General features: G+C 51.0%; 2 pseudogenes; one reads left to right on the forward strand and one right to left on the reverse strand.

The window, feature by feature from the left end:
- Window positions 1-4558: 4558 nt before the first annotated feature.
- On the reverse strand, window positions 4559-6745 carry LOC144252947 (neuronal acetylcholine receptor subunit alpha-2-like; annotated as a pseudogene).
- Window positions 6746-6954: 209 nt separating this feature from the next.
- LOC144252941 (phosphatidylinositol 4,5-bisphosphate 3-kinase catalytic subunit delta isoform-like) lies at window positions 6955-13204 on the forward strand (annotated as a pseudogene).
- Window positions 13205-16349: the final 3145 nt, after the last annotated feature.

Below are 16349 nucleotides of genomic sequence, written 5' to 3' on the forward strand. Positions count from 1 at the left end.
GTTATTCTTTAAAAATTACAGTACTTTGGTTTTCTGGATTTATATGCCAATACATTTCACGTCAGCTGCTCAGAATTCTGAATTCTCTTTTAGGAATCAAGAAAAGATTGTATAAACATTGTGCACTTCTGTACTCACCTGGGGACGATCACCTGGGGGCTTGCAAAGGGCAGAGGCCTCACTGTAGAAATTCCCCTTCACCGTCTTCTACCTGGCTGTTTTCACCGGTTTCCAGTGGCTGGCTGACTCCTACAGCTATTTGGTTTTGTGACCCTGGTTTGGAAACTTAGATTAATATCCACTGATCAGGGACATTAAAAATCCACTTAGTATTAATTGATGAAGACTCTAGGAGCAGCTTATATGAAAGAAATCTACATATTAACAGAAATAGAGACACATGCACATGCAAATTCAAGCTGAATATTACATGATATAAAAATAAAATATGCTAATATATTCTGGAACAATGGTACATTTGCCACCTTAAGTTAATCTTATTTTCATTTTAAATAAAAGCATTATATAAAAGTAATAAAAGACTCATATATTTAAAATGTGTTTGGATAGAACGTTAATGAACTCCATAAAATGTGAAATAATACAAATGATGCTGAGAATTTTAGAAGCATATTTTATAGATGATACACTTATTTTTTTCCTCAAGTTCAAAACAATTCTACTAAATTCTACTAAAAAAAACAGAGATAAAAATTATTAGGACTACAGATCTCTATTATTACATTCTGCAGACATTCTCATAATAAACTAGGTTAAAAAAACAGATTAATCGTATGCTTCCTCTTCAAGAGAAATAGACTTTTGTGTGTTTGTATAGCAACTACATACAATTTCAACCATTAACTTTCTTATTACAGGAAAAAAAAAACAATAAGGACATAAATTGCTTAAGATAACATATAGCTTTGGAAGATATCTATTTATTTACTCAATATTTTTACAAAAACTACTTTACTCCTAAAAAAAAAAGGCAATTACCTATCCCTTTTTTAAATGAGTGTACCCAAAGCACTGAGAGTGTCTACAGAACTAGCCACATTGACCTCTTCTCAGAGGCCCAAGGATGTGCCTGGACTAATTATGTGTAAAATATAATCCACCCTGGCCAGTCACGCCTGCTGTAATTGTGCATGAGGTATCCATAAAAATATACCACGAACCTTTGTAATTTCCTTTAAAATTAAAACATCAGTTAACTTTCCTTTAGTTCAACTCGATGTTTATGGTCTGAATTGACCACGACTGGTTTAGCATACTTAAACATAGATCAATGGAGTCCTTTTCCTAGAAAAGCTGTTGAATTACATGGTCTATCTCCTTTGGGGCTTATCTAAACAATGGCTTGATCCACATTATACCCAGGAACAGGTTTGACTCTAATGGCTTTCTCTTTCATCTCTAATTTCTATCTGAAAGACTCACAGGCTTTGTTTTAGAATGGATCAAAGGCAAGAGGATCCTAAATTCAAAGCCAGCCTCAGCAACTCAGGGGGTCTCTAGGTAATTTAGCCAGACCCTGTCTCAAAATAAGAAGCACCGTGGATGTGGTCTAGTGGTAAAGCACCCCTTAGTTCAATCTCCCCCCACTAAAAAAATAGAATTGAGCAAACATAGTTTCTCTGATAGAGAGGGAGCAAGAAGTACAATTCGAGGCAATAAGAACATTTTATTTTATTTTTCTTTTTTTGGTGGGGGGAATACCAGGGATTGAACTCAGGGGCACTTGGCCACTGAGCCACATCCCCAGCCCTGAAAGACTGACTGTCCACTTATAAGTATTCAAAGTCTATTAGGAAACAGGAGATGCTGACGCTAAGAAAATGCTTTGAATACTAACTAAAACAAAGGGCACACATGTAAGGGAATGCTGTTGTTTTGATTATTATTATCCATTAGATGCTGCCCTGAGTGGAACCAGTTTGGGGCAAGACAAACTGCCAACTTGATTGTGTAATAACAAATTCAATAAAGTGAAAGTCCAGTAGGAATGTGTGGAAAAAATACTTGTCCACCCAGAATTCAGTTTCCAAAGTAGATGTCGTTGTTGTTGACTTTCTGGTTTGTGAAACTGTATTTAATGCAGAAACCCTTGTGGAGTTGTGTGCGGATTGGTGGCTAAGAATTATTTCATGATTTCCTTTGAAGGTACTTGTGAGGCCAAAGATAATGGCTAATGAAGAAACTGAGGGCTCCTAAGGGCAAGGGAGAAATTAAGGTGATTATGGAGTCAGCGGCTGCATTTTGAGTAAGAAATCATCGCAGGTCAATTTCCTCCATCTTTGAAAGCCCTGTCTGTTGGTGGCTTTATATGAAAGAAGCCAGATGAATTCAAGAGAATGTGATTATCCAGGAAGCTGGCTAAAATGGAATCAAGTAAGAATTATTTTTATGCCTTACCATCGTCTCTATTAAAAAGAATAGCCAAGGCTCTCCCAGAGCCGAGTGTTTGGAGAGTCATAGAACATTCTGTGGTTTTGCTTTGATGTCTTGCACTTTGCTTGTTTTAGATTTAAATACAGGTAGAATTTTTGACACCCCAAGCCAAATTTCTGATGCTATTGTTCCATGAGTGGGACAGGAAGACTGAGATAAAAGTATAGCTCGTTCCTTTTTCAGTGAGAAGGATAAAACTATGAACCCTTCTGGCTACTAGACATCATGGGGCATTTGCTTTGTGGTTTGTTGGACTGTGGTGTTGGCTTGATGTGCCCTTTGTGGGAGGAGGCTGGCCATGAACCACAGCCAGGCAAGAGATGGATGGCGTTCTTTTGGGTGCAGATGAAGGGCTGATTGACGCTGGGCCATGGCCAAGGAAAGCACCTGGCAGTGGGACAGGTGTGCTCCAGCCCTTTGTCCCAACTGGTCAGCAGGGTACCTGACTCAGGGGCTGCTTTCCAGGAGGGACCCAGGGCAGTTTCATCCATGTGGCATCTCTTTCAGCTGCACCTAGACCACTTGGGCTCTGGTGGTCTGTGGGGGGTCACACAGCTGAAGGAGCAGCAGACTTGGCTTTATTTAACCACTTTACTCACATGCAAGTTGGATGGACAGGAAACATGAACAACACAGATCTCCATGCTGTCCCTGCAGCAGGAGATCAACTCTGGGAGCCTCAGTTAGGCAGAGAGACAGGGGGTTGGGGGTGGAGGCTACAGAATGAGGAATAATGAGGCCAGAGGGCATGGAGTTGGGGGGGGGGTCTCAGGAGAGAACTGAGGAGTAAGGCCTGGGCCAGGGTCACAGGTAGGTAGGTCTTTCCAGATGTGTGAAGGAGTGTTGTGTGTTGAGGAGGAGGTTCAGAAGGACAGGACCCCATGATGGAGGGGAGTCAGCAGTTTGCCCTACTCTGCTTCCTGACTGGGGCTCCACACTGTCTGGACAGCCTGGTGTACACTTCTGGTGGCTACTGAGGTCCTGCCCTCAGGGGCTGGACAGAGCTCAGGAGAGGCTCGACCCACCAGGCTCCGCATTCCTCAGAGCAAGAACAAGCTGCACAGAATGGCCCAGAGCAGGTCAGACATGGTGAGGCTCTGGGGAGGACAGGAACGGCAGGCTGGAGGGACACCCCAAGGGCACTGGCATCACCCAGCAGGCATGGAGCCCAAAATGTTCAGTGTTTCCCCTCCACCACACACAACATAGAGTGCCGGTGCCCCTCACCCTGTGCTGTGCTAGGTCCTAGGGAGAGGAGAAACTAAAGGGTCCCTGGCTGGGAGGAGTTCAAAACTGAAGGAGCTTGAAGCAGAGATCCCCAACTCTAGAGAGGTGTGCTGACCGCAGACTACAGGGATCAGGGCACTGTGGAAGAACAGCTAGGGATGGTCTTCCCGGTTTGTTCACTGCAGGTTCATGGGCACACGGCACCCACAGCAGCAGCTCTCAGTTCTGGCTACCTCTTTACAAGGAAGAGGGAGGCATGATGCCTCAGGGAAGCCCAGGGGGTGCTGAAGGTGCTTTGGATGGAGGGAAAGGCCTCGTTCCACTGGCGCCCCCACACTTGCTCCCTGCTCCTTCTGTAAAGTCCCTTGTTCCTCGGCTACTACACCACACACCTCCAAGACCTGCAAACTCACACTGAACTACTTCTCAGCCTGGTTTAAAGAGCCCAACCTGCACTACCAGCCTCCCCAACTCTGGCCTGGGGGTTCCCCTGGGAACTTTGGGCTCATTCTTAAATCTAGACCATTGCTCATAGACCCTCCACCCCTGAGGCAGCCTCCCCTTCCCCCATGTGCCCCTCCCTCAAGGCCATATTGTTTCTCCTTGTGCTAGTCCCACCCCTCTGCAGGGCAGGATCCTCCTTCTTTTCTAGCTCCTCTGCTTCCTAAACTGGGCTTTCTGTCCAGTAGATTCCCAGTACTAGGTGCAGTAGCATCACAGTGAGTGCTCCAGGAAGACCTTCAGAGCTGGTGCTCTCCCCAGAAGCATCACAGGCAGATGGCGCTGGCCCCAGAGGGCACTCTAGAGGCAGCTGCAGTTAACGGTGGTCATTGCTGGCTGGCAGGACTGCCTTGGAGCCAACATAAGGGACATGACATCAGATCATTCCAGCCAGGAACGGAGGCAGAAGGAGCCCCAGGGTTCCCAGGAAGCGGACAATGATAAAGAGCCGGAGGAAGATCCTGTCGATGACCATGGCAACACACTTCCAGTCTTCTCTCACCTTCAGGAGAAATCGGCTCACAGTGACAGAGGCCAGTCCTCAAGAAGTGTTCCTCTCATGCTTAGACCCTGTAGGGACAACCACAACTGCCCCCTGAGACCTAAGGGGAAGCTAAAACTGGCACAGGTGCAGAGATGGGGTGGAGGGAGAAACAGAGCTGGCCCAAGCCCCATACCACCCTCTCCTGTGTCCCACCTATCTTACCGTCCACACTGCCGGGGCTCAGCAGGTTCCAGGCAAAGGGACTAGAGGGACACAGAGAGGTGCTGGAACCATCTAAGGAGATGGACTCCCAGTGGCTGCAGTGATTTCAGTGCAGAGAAGGTAGTGGGTGGGGTAGGTGTGACTCAGGGCAGGTTAGGGGGTGGGTGGGCTTTGTGCAGCTTGGACTCCCAGCCCAGGCCAGGGATGGATGCCTAGCTGCTCCCAAATTAACGATTAATTTTCTCATTCACTCATCAAGGCTATCCAGTGATCCTTTCCAGCCTTTCACCCTTCCCTAAGTTGATAAGAGAATGCTGATGCTGAGCCATAGATAAGGCAGAGGCTGCAGAGAGGCCCAGCCTCGTACAACCAAGAATCTGCAGGGTTTGTGGTTGACTCATGAGCTTCACAGAGGGCCTCATGAGCAAAGAGGAGAGGGGACCATCTAGCATAAAAGAGGAAGGCCACTGCCAGAGGTGGCTAGGCCACCAGGCTCTCCTAATGCCCCCCTCTACCTTCCGTCACTGCCAACTCCTGTAGGTAGTGGCATAAGCATGGCACTGCAGAGTCCACATCTAAGCATGCCCTTCTCTGCTCGCTGTCTCCCAGTTAGGATGAGCAGGGACATTCTTGACCTACTGCCATCAAGTGTCCCAAGAGCCAGCTAAATGTTCTCTCACAATTGATTCCAGACTCTTTGGAGCCATGAATGAGTGAGGCCAGCCCTCAGGGAGGGGACCAGCTTGGTCTAGCTACCACCTTGATGTGGGAGGGTTCCCTGGTAAGCTGGTAGGGTCACCCAGGGGAGGCCCTCACCCAGATGTCACTCAGGAAGAGTCGGCATCCTCAGACCGCAGGTGGTCAGAAATATAGTTCACACCTTCCAGGGTTTTCTGTATGCAAGGCGACAGCAAGGCGACAGCAAGATCTCAGGCTCCCCAGAGGGAGCCTCGGCCCTGGGCCCTGAGGCCTGTGGGTGCAGGCGTCTGTGGCCATAGTTGATACCCATGGAGGGGGCTGGGAGGCCTGCACACACCCATCTGTCTTTTTCCTCCTCCTCCTCTGCCTCCTCTCTCTCCTCTGCATTCATGTTGGTCTCCAACCAATAACAAGATGGGCTGAGTTTCAGGCCTGGGGAGTCGTGTGGCTCCAAAGGAGGCTGGTTCATCGGCAGCCACCCGGGCACACGTCCCAGCAGGGCCACCAGCACCCAGCGGGGCATGCTGTGGGTGCTGGAGGAGCGGTGGTGCACGTTGAGCACGAAGACGGTGATGACGATGGAGAGGGTGACCAAGATCATGGTGAAGAGCAGGTACTCTCCGATGAGCGGGATGACCAGCGAGAAGGATGGGATGATCTCAGTGATGAGCAGCAGGAAGATGGTCAGCGAGAGCAGCACAGAGATGGACAGCGTGATCTTCTCGCCTCAGTCGGAGGGCAGGTAGAAGACCAGCACGGTGATGCAGGAGATGAGCAGGCATGGGATGATGAGGTTGATGGTGTAGAAGAACGGCAGCCGGCGGATGACAAAGGCATAGGTGACGTCAGGGTAGATCTCGGCGCAGCAGTCATACTTCTTGCTGTTGTAGGTCCCATAGCATTGATGATGGCCCACTCGCCACTCTCCCAGTAGTCCTTCAGGTCCACTGTCTGCTCCATCAGTTCCAGGTCGATTTTAGCCTTGTCATAGGTCCAGGAGCCAGACTTCATCTTACAATTCTGCTGATGGAAGGGGAAGAAGGTGACGTCGATGCTGCAAGAGCTCTTGTAAATGGGGGGGGCACCCAGTACCCAGTGCACAGTGCCCATGGAGAAGAGGTGCACTTTGGTCATGTGGGTCACCGCAAACTCCCCATCTGCACTGCAGAGAGAAGACCAGCTGGGGGCTCTGCACACCCACCTGACCCACCTAGACTGCTGCAGAGAGCAACCTGAACAAGGCAGTTCTCAGCTGGCCAAGTGTCCCATCTTTAGCAAGGGTATAAAATTTCCCCAGAAGATGAATATACTTGAGTTTTCTTTTCATATAACATCAATGCAAGAAGTAGATTTGGACCCCTGTGTAAATGGGGACCTTCACGGAGAGGATTGGAACTTTAGATGGGGTGGGGCCTTCACTCCCTCATCCATGCCCTGTACCCCTTCCCCAGCTGGTGGTGCAGGCCGGGCTCTTCCATGGCAATGAGATGCTGTGCAAGACGATGTCCAGCTTGGAGGTGAGCGTGTGCTCAGAGCCCATGTGGAAGCAGCATCTGGAGTTTGACATCCACATCTATGACCTGCCACGCATGGCCCGGCTCTGCTTTGCACTCTATGCCGTGACGGAGAAGGCCAAGAAGGCGCACTCTAGCAAGAAAAATCCCAAGAAGGTGGTGGGTTGTGCTGACTGGGAGAGGCCCAGGCCTCAGACACCCAGTGAAACCCCTTACTGGGGCCTCTTGCCATCCTGCTCCCACAGGCAGGCACCCTGAGAACAGGTTCCTGGGAGAGCCTGCGGACCCCAGTCTCTCTGCCTGCCCTAGTCTGGCTCCTTAGTCTGGCCTCCTGTGCTGCCTGAGTAACAGCTCATGAGTTGCCTGACATGAAATATCTAGCCCAGACCTGTGGTCCTTAGGGGTCCTGGAGGCAGCTACCTTGGTGGAAGGACAGTGTTCTCAGGGGGACAGAAATGATGAGTGAGTGGCTGCCTGGGAAGAATGTGGCTGGGCCCCAAGTCACTAGACCCAGGATGTGACTTGCCCCTTGACCTGGGCCACCTATGGGACTGGTGGGCTTACTCAAGTATCTCTGGATGCTGGGTGTGAAGATGCAGGCAGCCAGGAAGGGATCTTGCTGGCTTAATTACTGAAACTCTGATAGGAAAGCGGTAGCGGATCCTTCCCCTCCTCCTGGGTCTAACTTGGAGACCTTCCATGCAGTCTGGATCTTCTCTCCTGGTTGGCCTGGAGACTGGTTCCATTCTCATATGAACAAGAACAGGCTCACTCTGATCTGTAGTATCCTTCTCCAGGACTGCCCAATCGCCTGGGCCAACCTCATGTTGTTTGACTACAAGGACCAGCTCAAGACTGGGGAGCTCTGCCTCTACATGTGGCCCTCTGTCCCAGGTGGACCCAGGCCCAGCAGGGAGAGGCTCTTGGAGGGTGAGGTATCCAGAACTGGTTCCCCTACAACTACATCTCTCCCTGCCTTCAGATGAGAAAGGAGACCTGCTGAACCCCATGGGTACCGTGCATAGCAATCCCAACACAGAGAGTGCTGTCACCCTGGTCATCTACCTGCCCGAGGTGGCCCCTCACCCTGTGTACTACCCTGCCCTGGAGAAGGTCAGTGAGGTCCTTCTTGGAAGCTGAGCGCTAACCAGGAGCTTTCCTGGAGCTCCTCAGACGGGGTCCCTGGCCACCCCAAGCTTTGCCCATTGCTGGGGGCTGGGTCATCATGCTGATTTGAGGCATTCCAGTAGCTATGTGGCCCACCAGGGGATGTTGGTGATGTCTGATGACATTTTGCTGTCACAGCCAATGGGAGAAGTACTACTGGCTTGAGGCAGGCTGAGCCTGGAGATGCTACTGAAGGGCTCCCACCAGCAAGAGTGGTTGGCAGTAGTGCTGAGGTGCAGACACCCTGCCTAGAGCCCTGCCAGTGCTGGCCCAGGCCTGGGGAGCTCACAGCAGGTACACTTGTTGCAGATTCTAGAGCTGGGACGTCACGGGAAGCATGGGCCTACCACCAAGGAGGAGGTGAGCTGGGGTGCTGGTGGGGCATGGAGCCAGGTGCTGGGCTGGAGGCCTCAGTCTGCCTGTGCCCCTTAGAAGCTGCAGCTGCAGGGAATCCTGGAGCAGCGGGGGTCGGGAGAGCTGTATGAGCATGAGAAGGACCTGGTGTGGAAGATGCGGCATGAAGTGCAGGAGCACTTCCCAGAGGCTCTGGCCCACCTGCTGCTCATGACCAAGTGAAACAAGCACGAGGATGTGGCCCAGGTGGGTGGAGAGGGGCACCAGGGGCACAGCTGGAGTAGAGAGATAGCAGTGGGCCCCCCACCACCTGACTGCAAAGCGTCCTCCAGATGCTCTACCTGCTGTGCTCCTGGCCCAAGCTTCCTGTCCTGAATGCCCTGGAGCTGCTGGACTTCAGCTTCCCTGACTGCCACGTGGGCTCCTTTGCCATCAGGTCCTTGCAGAAACTGACGTGAGTCCCAGCTGGGCACTGAGGCCCACAGGCTGCCAGCTCCTCACTAAGACATCTTGCCCTGGCAACCTGGAAGTGGGTGTTGGGTGGAGATGAGCTTAGGCTGGCCTCACCCTCTTTCCAGTCACCTGCCAGCTGGAGACCTCTGTCCTGAGTTTCAGAACCCCAGACTCAACCAGCTTTCCTCCCCTACAGAGACGACGAGCTTCTCCAGTGCTTGCTGCAGCTGGTGCAGGTCCTCAAGTACAAGTCCTACCTGGACTGTGAACTGACCCAATTCTTGTTGGACCGGGCTCTGGCCAACCGAAAGATTGGCCACTTCCTATTCTGGCATCTTCAGTAGCTGGATGCACCCCTGCTGATTCCTTGGGAACCTAGAAAAGCCATGGGGGATGAGGGTCTCCTGGTCTGCTGACCTCATGTTTACTGGGCTGGGGAGGGGCTATGTGCCACTCCTGGCCATTCTCAGCCCCATCTTCTCCCTCCAGCTCTGAGATGCATGTGCAGTCCATGGCCTTGCGTTTTGGCCTCATCATGGAGGCCTACTTCAGGGGCAGCACCCACCACATGAAGGTGCTGATGAAGCAGGTGAGGCTCAGAGTGCCTGTGCCTGAGGCAGGCTCCCCTTCCAGGCCCCTTCACAGTCATACTCCTGGTTCTGGCTCAGGCTCATGTGCACTGCTGCTACTCCATTCTGCCCACCAGGCAGAAGCACTGAGCAAGCTGAAGGCCCTGAGCGACTTTGTGAAGGTGAGCTCCCAGAAGACCTCCAAGCCCCAAACTAAGGAGCTGATGCACTTCTACATGCGCCAGGATACTTATCTAGAAGCCCTTTCACACTTGCTGTCCCCATTGGACCCCAGCACGATGCTGGCAGACGTCTGGTGAGCCCCAGGCCTAGCCCCACCTGGAGCCAGGCCCTAAGCCCCCTCCCCCGCCCTAAGCCCTCAACCGCCCAGGCCAACATGGCCCTCTACCTGCAGTGTGGAAAGGTGCACCTTATGGACTCCAAGATGAAACCCCTGTGGATCATGTACAGCAGTGAGGAGGCAGGCAGTGGTGACAGCGTTGGCATCATCTTTAAGAACGGGGATGGTGAGCCAGGCTGGGCAGGGGACATGCGGAGGCCTTGGCCTTCTCACCTAGGCCCATACTGTTCTGTGGTAGGGCCCCAGGGGGTTCCCTGAGAAGACAGAGCTACTCTGAGCCTTGCATGGGTGTATAACCCACTAGAAACTCCTGCCCTTCCAGACCTCCGCCAGGACATGCTGACTCTGCAGATGATCCAGCTCATGGACGCCCTGTGGAAGCAGGAGGGCCTGGACCTAAGGTGGGGCCTCTATCCATCACCTGTTTGTTTGGGTCTGTAACAGGCCTCAGAGCCTGCTCCTGGAGGAGTTCCTGGTCTAAACTGACACCTCCCTGTTGGATGTGAGAGCGGCTGTTCTTACAAGAGGGGTAGGGGAGCTGGAGGGGTTTGGGTAAGGCCATTCCTGGTGCTCAGCTCCTATTTCCTGGCTTCCTACCCCTTGGGGAGCAGTGCCACCTTCTTCCAAGCCCGCTGACTCATTCTCTTCAGAGCAATCATGAGCCCAGCCAAGGTGTGCTCTGCAACTTGGGTGCCAGTTCTGTGTCTCTGAGGCACCTTCCCCAGAGCCCCACACCCCGTCTGGCATCCTCAGGAACTTGAGCAGTGTTCCCTGTGGTTTTGTTGGGTGCCTCAATTTCCAGGGGGTTCCAGTAGCCCCAGAGAATGTCCTTAACCATAGTGTCTGCCTGTGCCTCTTCTCATGTGCTAGGATGACCCCCTATGGCTGCCTTCCCACTGGTGACTGCATGGGCCTCATTGAGGTGGTGCAGCACTCGGACACCATTGCCAACATCCAGCTGAACCAGAGCAACCTGGCTGCCATGGCTGCCTTCAACAAGGATGCCCTGCTCAACTGGCTCAAGTCCAAGAACCCTGGGTAGGCTTTCTTATTCCTGGGAGAGGCTCCATAGAGTGAAAGGTGAGGGAAGGCCTGTGACAGTTTCCATGCCTGCTTGGCTCAGCTGAGCACTGGCCCACATCTGATTTGGGGTAGGACTGTTCCTGGGTGTCCATTTTTCATGGCTGTGTTATGCTACTCAACTCTTTGGGCGTTAAAACCACCACTGTGTTTAGTCACAAATATGTAGCTTGAGTGGGTTCTGCTGTGGTTTGAAATAGCTGGTGCTATGGCTAGCATCTGTGATATTGCCTGAGCCCAGAGCTTCTACCAAGGGCCCAGTCACACACCTAGGGACTTGGCTGTCAGTTGTGCCTCTTTATGCAGCCTCTCTTCATCTAATACATAGACCTTGGCTTCTCTGAATGGTATTGTGTGGAAGAAGGGGGCAATTTCAAGCTGGGCATGGTGACCTATGCTCCAGAATAATGCCCTCCTTGTTGATTAACACAAGGCCAGATTCAAGAGGAGGGAAAATATAAGGAGCCCTGGTTTTCAATCTTCCCCACCCAGAGAAGCCCTGGATCGAGTCATTGAGGATTTCACCCTCTCTTGTGCTGGCTACTGTGTGGCTACATATGTGCTGGGCATCAGTGACCGGCACAGTGACAACATCATGATCCGTGAGAATGGGCAGGTAAGGGGCACTGTGTTCAGCTGCCCAGTGAGCTTGTCTTACATCCCTGGCCCAGTGGCCTCTCTGACCTACCCACACCTCCCAGAAGAGTGCCCCAAGTCCTGCTGACTTCCTCTAACTGGAACCTCTCTTTGTGAAGCCTATTCTCCCTGCCCTTCCCTCCCCTCAGCTATTTCACATTGACTTTGGCCACATTCTGGGGAATTTCAAGACCAAGTTTGGAATCAACCGTCAGCGAGTCCCATTCATCCTCACCCATGACTTTGTCCACGTGATTCAGCAGGGCAATACTAGTAATAATGAGAAATTTGAAAGGTGAGGGTGCCCAGGGCCCCAGTGAGGGGACAGTGTCCAGCCAGGGGCAGGGATGGGGACATAGCCCTCAGGCTAACTCCTGCCTCCACCCTGGGGGTGCGGCCTTCTCTGCAGGTGCACCCCAATCCAAGAGTACCCTGTTGGGCAGTGCAAACAGGAGGTCCATGGGAGGTGTAGGAGCAGGTCCAGGCCAGGGGCAGACACTCAGGGGCAGGTGCTGGCTGGATGCAGAACCCCTGCTTGTTTGGGGCTGCGGATGGCAGGGAGGACCCAGGGATTTATCTATTTCCTCCACCTCTGCAGGTTTCGAGGCTACTGTGAACAGGCGTACAGCATTCTGCGGCACCATGGGCTCCTCTTCCTCCAACTCTTTGCTCTGATGCAGGCAGCAGGCCTGCCTGAGCTAAGCTCCTCCAAAGACATCCACTATTTGAAGGTATGCCAGCACAGGACCACACCAGACTGGAGGCCAGGGTCTACCACAAAGTTCACAAGGCCTGCCTGAATGTCTACAGCTGTGGAGGAGCCTGCCTTCCCTATGTATAGTATAAAAAATGAGCTTGGCAGAGCTCATCCTGGTCAGAGTGCATCTTGCCCGAACAGCTCAGGGACCTAGGAGATTCACCTCTCAGATGGCGGCCCTCATGCCATCCCAGGCCCAGCAGTGCAGTATGGTGGGAAGTGGCCAGAATATTGCACTCCCTGGGCCTATTCTGGCCCAGTTGCAGGTGAACTGTGATCTTGTTTGGTCATACCATGTGTCCTCAGTGTCTTTCATGCATGAGATAAAGTCTCTTGTAGGTTTGCAAGACACTTCGCATTCCTGTCTTTTCAGTTAGTGAGAGGCAGAGTGGGAGGGGGTGTATTCCCTAAAGCTTCTCCTGCCCTTCTCTCAGCTAAGGTGAGGCCACCTGACCCTCTGCTTGCAGTTCTTTTAGGAAGGAATTTCAACAACCCGAGGTGGCAGGAGTACAGGGAGGCAGAAGGGTTTGAGATGCAGCAGGGTCAGGATCCCTGAATGTTGATGCAGTTGTGATGATTCTGTCCCAGGACACCCTGGCGCTGGGGAAGACAGAGGAGGAGGGGCTGAAGCACTTCAGGGTGAAGTTCAATGAAGCCCTGAGGGAGAGCTGGAAGACCAAACTGAACTGGCTGGCACACAACCTGACCAAAGACAACCGACAATAGTGGCCACCTCTGAGCTGCCACAGGCTGACAAACCTGTCTGAGGACAGCTACCCTTGGTTGTCCTAGATGGGGCCTACACCTGAACTACACCTCGTGGGAAAGAACAACACATTTACATTTTGTTTACACTAGTTATTTAGACAGACAGGAAATGTTTCAAGATGATGGGGAAATGTGATGGACATTATTATCCAAAGTAGATGTACAAAGACACAAATTTGTGAAAATATACTTTGTATAAAACAAGAGATAGGAAAAATTGTGTTTTATTTGTGTAATAAGAATTATAATATATTCCACTGTCATACATGTATAAAAAAACTATAATAAAGAACCAAACAGCCAGGGCTGGGGTTGTAAGCTCAGTAGTAGAGTGCTTGCCTCGCACGTGTGAAGCGCTGGTTTTAATCTTCAGCACCACATAAAAATAAATTAAAATAAAGGTATTTTTCCATCTACAAGTAAAAAATAACAAAAAGAACAAAACACCATAAATGCAAATGCTTTCTAGTGCAGAGGACAGGTGCTGCACTGAGTCCAAGCACTGTGAGTTGGGCACCTTGAGGTTGTACCTTGCTCTTGTCTTAGGATGGGCATTCCAGGTCTTCCAGCTGGTGGATCTTGCCCAGCAAAGACTCACTTCCTCTTGGGGAAGCCTTATTCCCAGGCTTTCCACCTAGCAGTTACTTGGCCTCCTGTCCACTTAGGACACCTCAATCCCCAGATTACCTTCTGCCACCTGTGTGGCCCACCCTGCGTGTTCTCCATTGACCAAGTCCTGGGAAGCTCCCAAAGAAGCCAGGGCACCCCATAGCCACAGGGATGCTTGCTCTTCACTGCTAAAGTGACTCTCAGGTAGAAGATGCCCTCACCTCTTTCACCTTCATGTAAGAAAATAATACCACTCTATTTACTGAACCTCTACAGCTGCAGAGGAGCCTGCTTCCCCTATGTGTAGTATAAAAATGAGCTTGGCAGAGCTCCTGGTGAAAGGTCAGAGAGGGTCTGTGTGGTGATGTGTGAATAGGCTGCCTGCTCTGGAAGGTTTAAGGGAGGGATGGGGCTTGATGTCCCCCCAGGGCTCACCTTTGAGGAACCATCTGGGAATAATCTTGGGCCACGTGAGGCAGGGTCTTTCTCTCTGAGGGCACTTACTCTGAGATGGTCCAAGTTTAGCCTCAGTAATCCCAAAGGGCTACACAAGAGAAACTGTCCCTACTGCAGGATCCTGTGCCTCTTTCAGCTTTCTGAAGCCCACTGTAGTGAAGCATCCAGGACTTGGGCTTTTAGAAACCCACAGTGGGATGGGGCCAGAGCCCAGTCATAGAGCATGTGCTGAGTATGCATGAGGCCCTGGGTTTGATCTCTAACAGTGTAAACAAAAAAACATGAAGAAACCCCTGGTAATCATGATGCACATTTAGCTCACTCAGGACCTTCTGGGTTCACTGCTGATCTCTCAGGTGTCTCCCAAGACTTGGCAGAGCCAGCAGACTCTGGCCCTTAGCAGCAGAGGTGCACAGCTTAAAAGGAATTCCAGATGCTAACTCTCTGCATTTTCAATAGCTGTTGGGCTACCAGAGCACCTGTCTCATCTGCAGTAGCCAGAGATGTCACTTTTGTTCCCAAATAAATGCTGAATTTAATCAGGCCACCTGCCTCCTTTACAGTAGGAAAAACCACACACATGTTTATGTATTATGCTTCAAGGCATGGGCTACAGACCTTGCACAACCTCAGAGATTTCTGGGTGTATGGTCTGTTGCCCAGTGAGTACAGCTTCTATTTGTTTTCAATTATTTCATGTTGCAAGTTAAATATCACTGATGTATGTTGAGTCTGCAGTCTTTTGTCACAAGACAGAAAGGCAAGTGGAAAGAAATTAAAGCCTTTCTATGGTCTTATGTTCTTGGCTCAAAAAGAAATCAAGGGGGGCTGGGAATGTGGCTCAGGCGGTAGCGCGCGCGTCTGGCATGCATGCGGCCCAGGTTCGATCCTCAGCACCACATACCAACAAAAATGTTGTGTCCACCGAGAACTAAGAAATAAATATTAAAAATTCTCTCTCTCTCTCTCTCTCTCTCTCTCTCTCTCTCTCTCTCTCTCTCTCTCTCCTCTCTCACTCTCTCTTTAAAAAAAAAAGAAATCAAGGGAAAACAAAGTTTAAACAAGGCAGTAAACAAGTATCACTCCAGCTGGAGTTAGAAACAGAACTTTACTGTAGTCTACACACTTTCCCACCTAGCATCAATGCATGCATTTGGGCAGGAACACCAAGGCACTACAGACTATATAAAGACATCCCTCTCTGTTAGCTTCTACCACTGTCTAGAAGGCATCACACAGACTGCATGTGGATGGGCAGCCACACAACAGCACAGCCATCCTTAAGACTGGCAGTGAGGACACAGGGGCAGTGTGCAGGATGACCCCCAGGTTTACAGTCTAGCATCTGACATGTACATGAAGAGCAAAGTTCTTTCTGGCTCTATCCCCAACTCCTTTCTCTCCTTGACCTTCCCATGGATCAGAGCAGCAGGACTCCTGGCTACTGGAGTGAGGATCTGACCCCAATGCAGGGGCATTCTGCAGGAGCAACCCACAGGGGTTGGGGTGGGGTAGATGCATACTGTTTTGGAACATTGTAGCACTCTGCCTTCCTCCATTGTGAGTGCAGATCCCTCAGGAAACCACTGCGATCTCCCAAACCAAGTGGTCAAGTGATCTGCACCACAGCTTTCAGTTTCAATGAACCGCAGAGAACTTCACCAGCAGGAAAATGTACATTTATGAAGCCTCAGTACAGGAACACAAAGCCTGGGTGACAGAAAAGGAAGCTTCTGGTCCTGAGAGGAGTGCACGAGAAGCCAGGGACCCCACAGCTCCCATCCCAAACATGACGCTAGAAGTGTGCAGAACCCCAAAGAAGAAGACCCATTTCCAGTCTTCAAACACAAACCACTACTCTGTTCCCAAACAGCACACCAAATCTACATAGCCTCATGCCTAGACCAGAGTGAATAGGCCTCTCCTCCTAGTTTCCCTAGGGAGAGGGAACAGAAGCAGTCACTGCATTTGGCATCCTAGTCCTGAGTACACTAGCACAAAGGACACAGAATTACAATGTATTTACAAAGCATTCAAA

Source organism: Urocitellus parryii, unplaced genomic scaffold (genome assembly GCF_045843805.1).
Source record: "Urocitellus parryii isolate mUroPar1 unplaced genomic scaffold, mUroPar1.hap1 Scaffold_70, whole genome shotgun sequence".
NCBI classification, from domain to species: domain Eukaryota; kingdom Metazoa; phylum Chordata; class Mammalia; order Rodentia; family Sciuridae; genus Urocitellus; species Urocitellus parryii.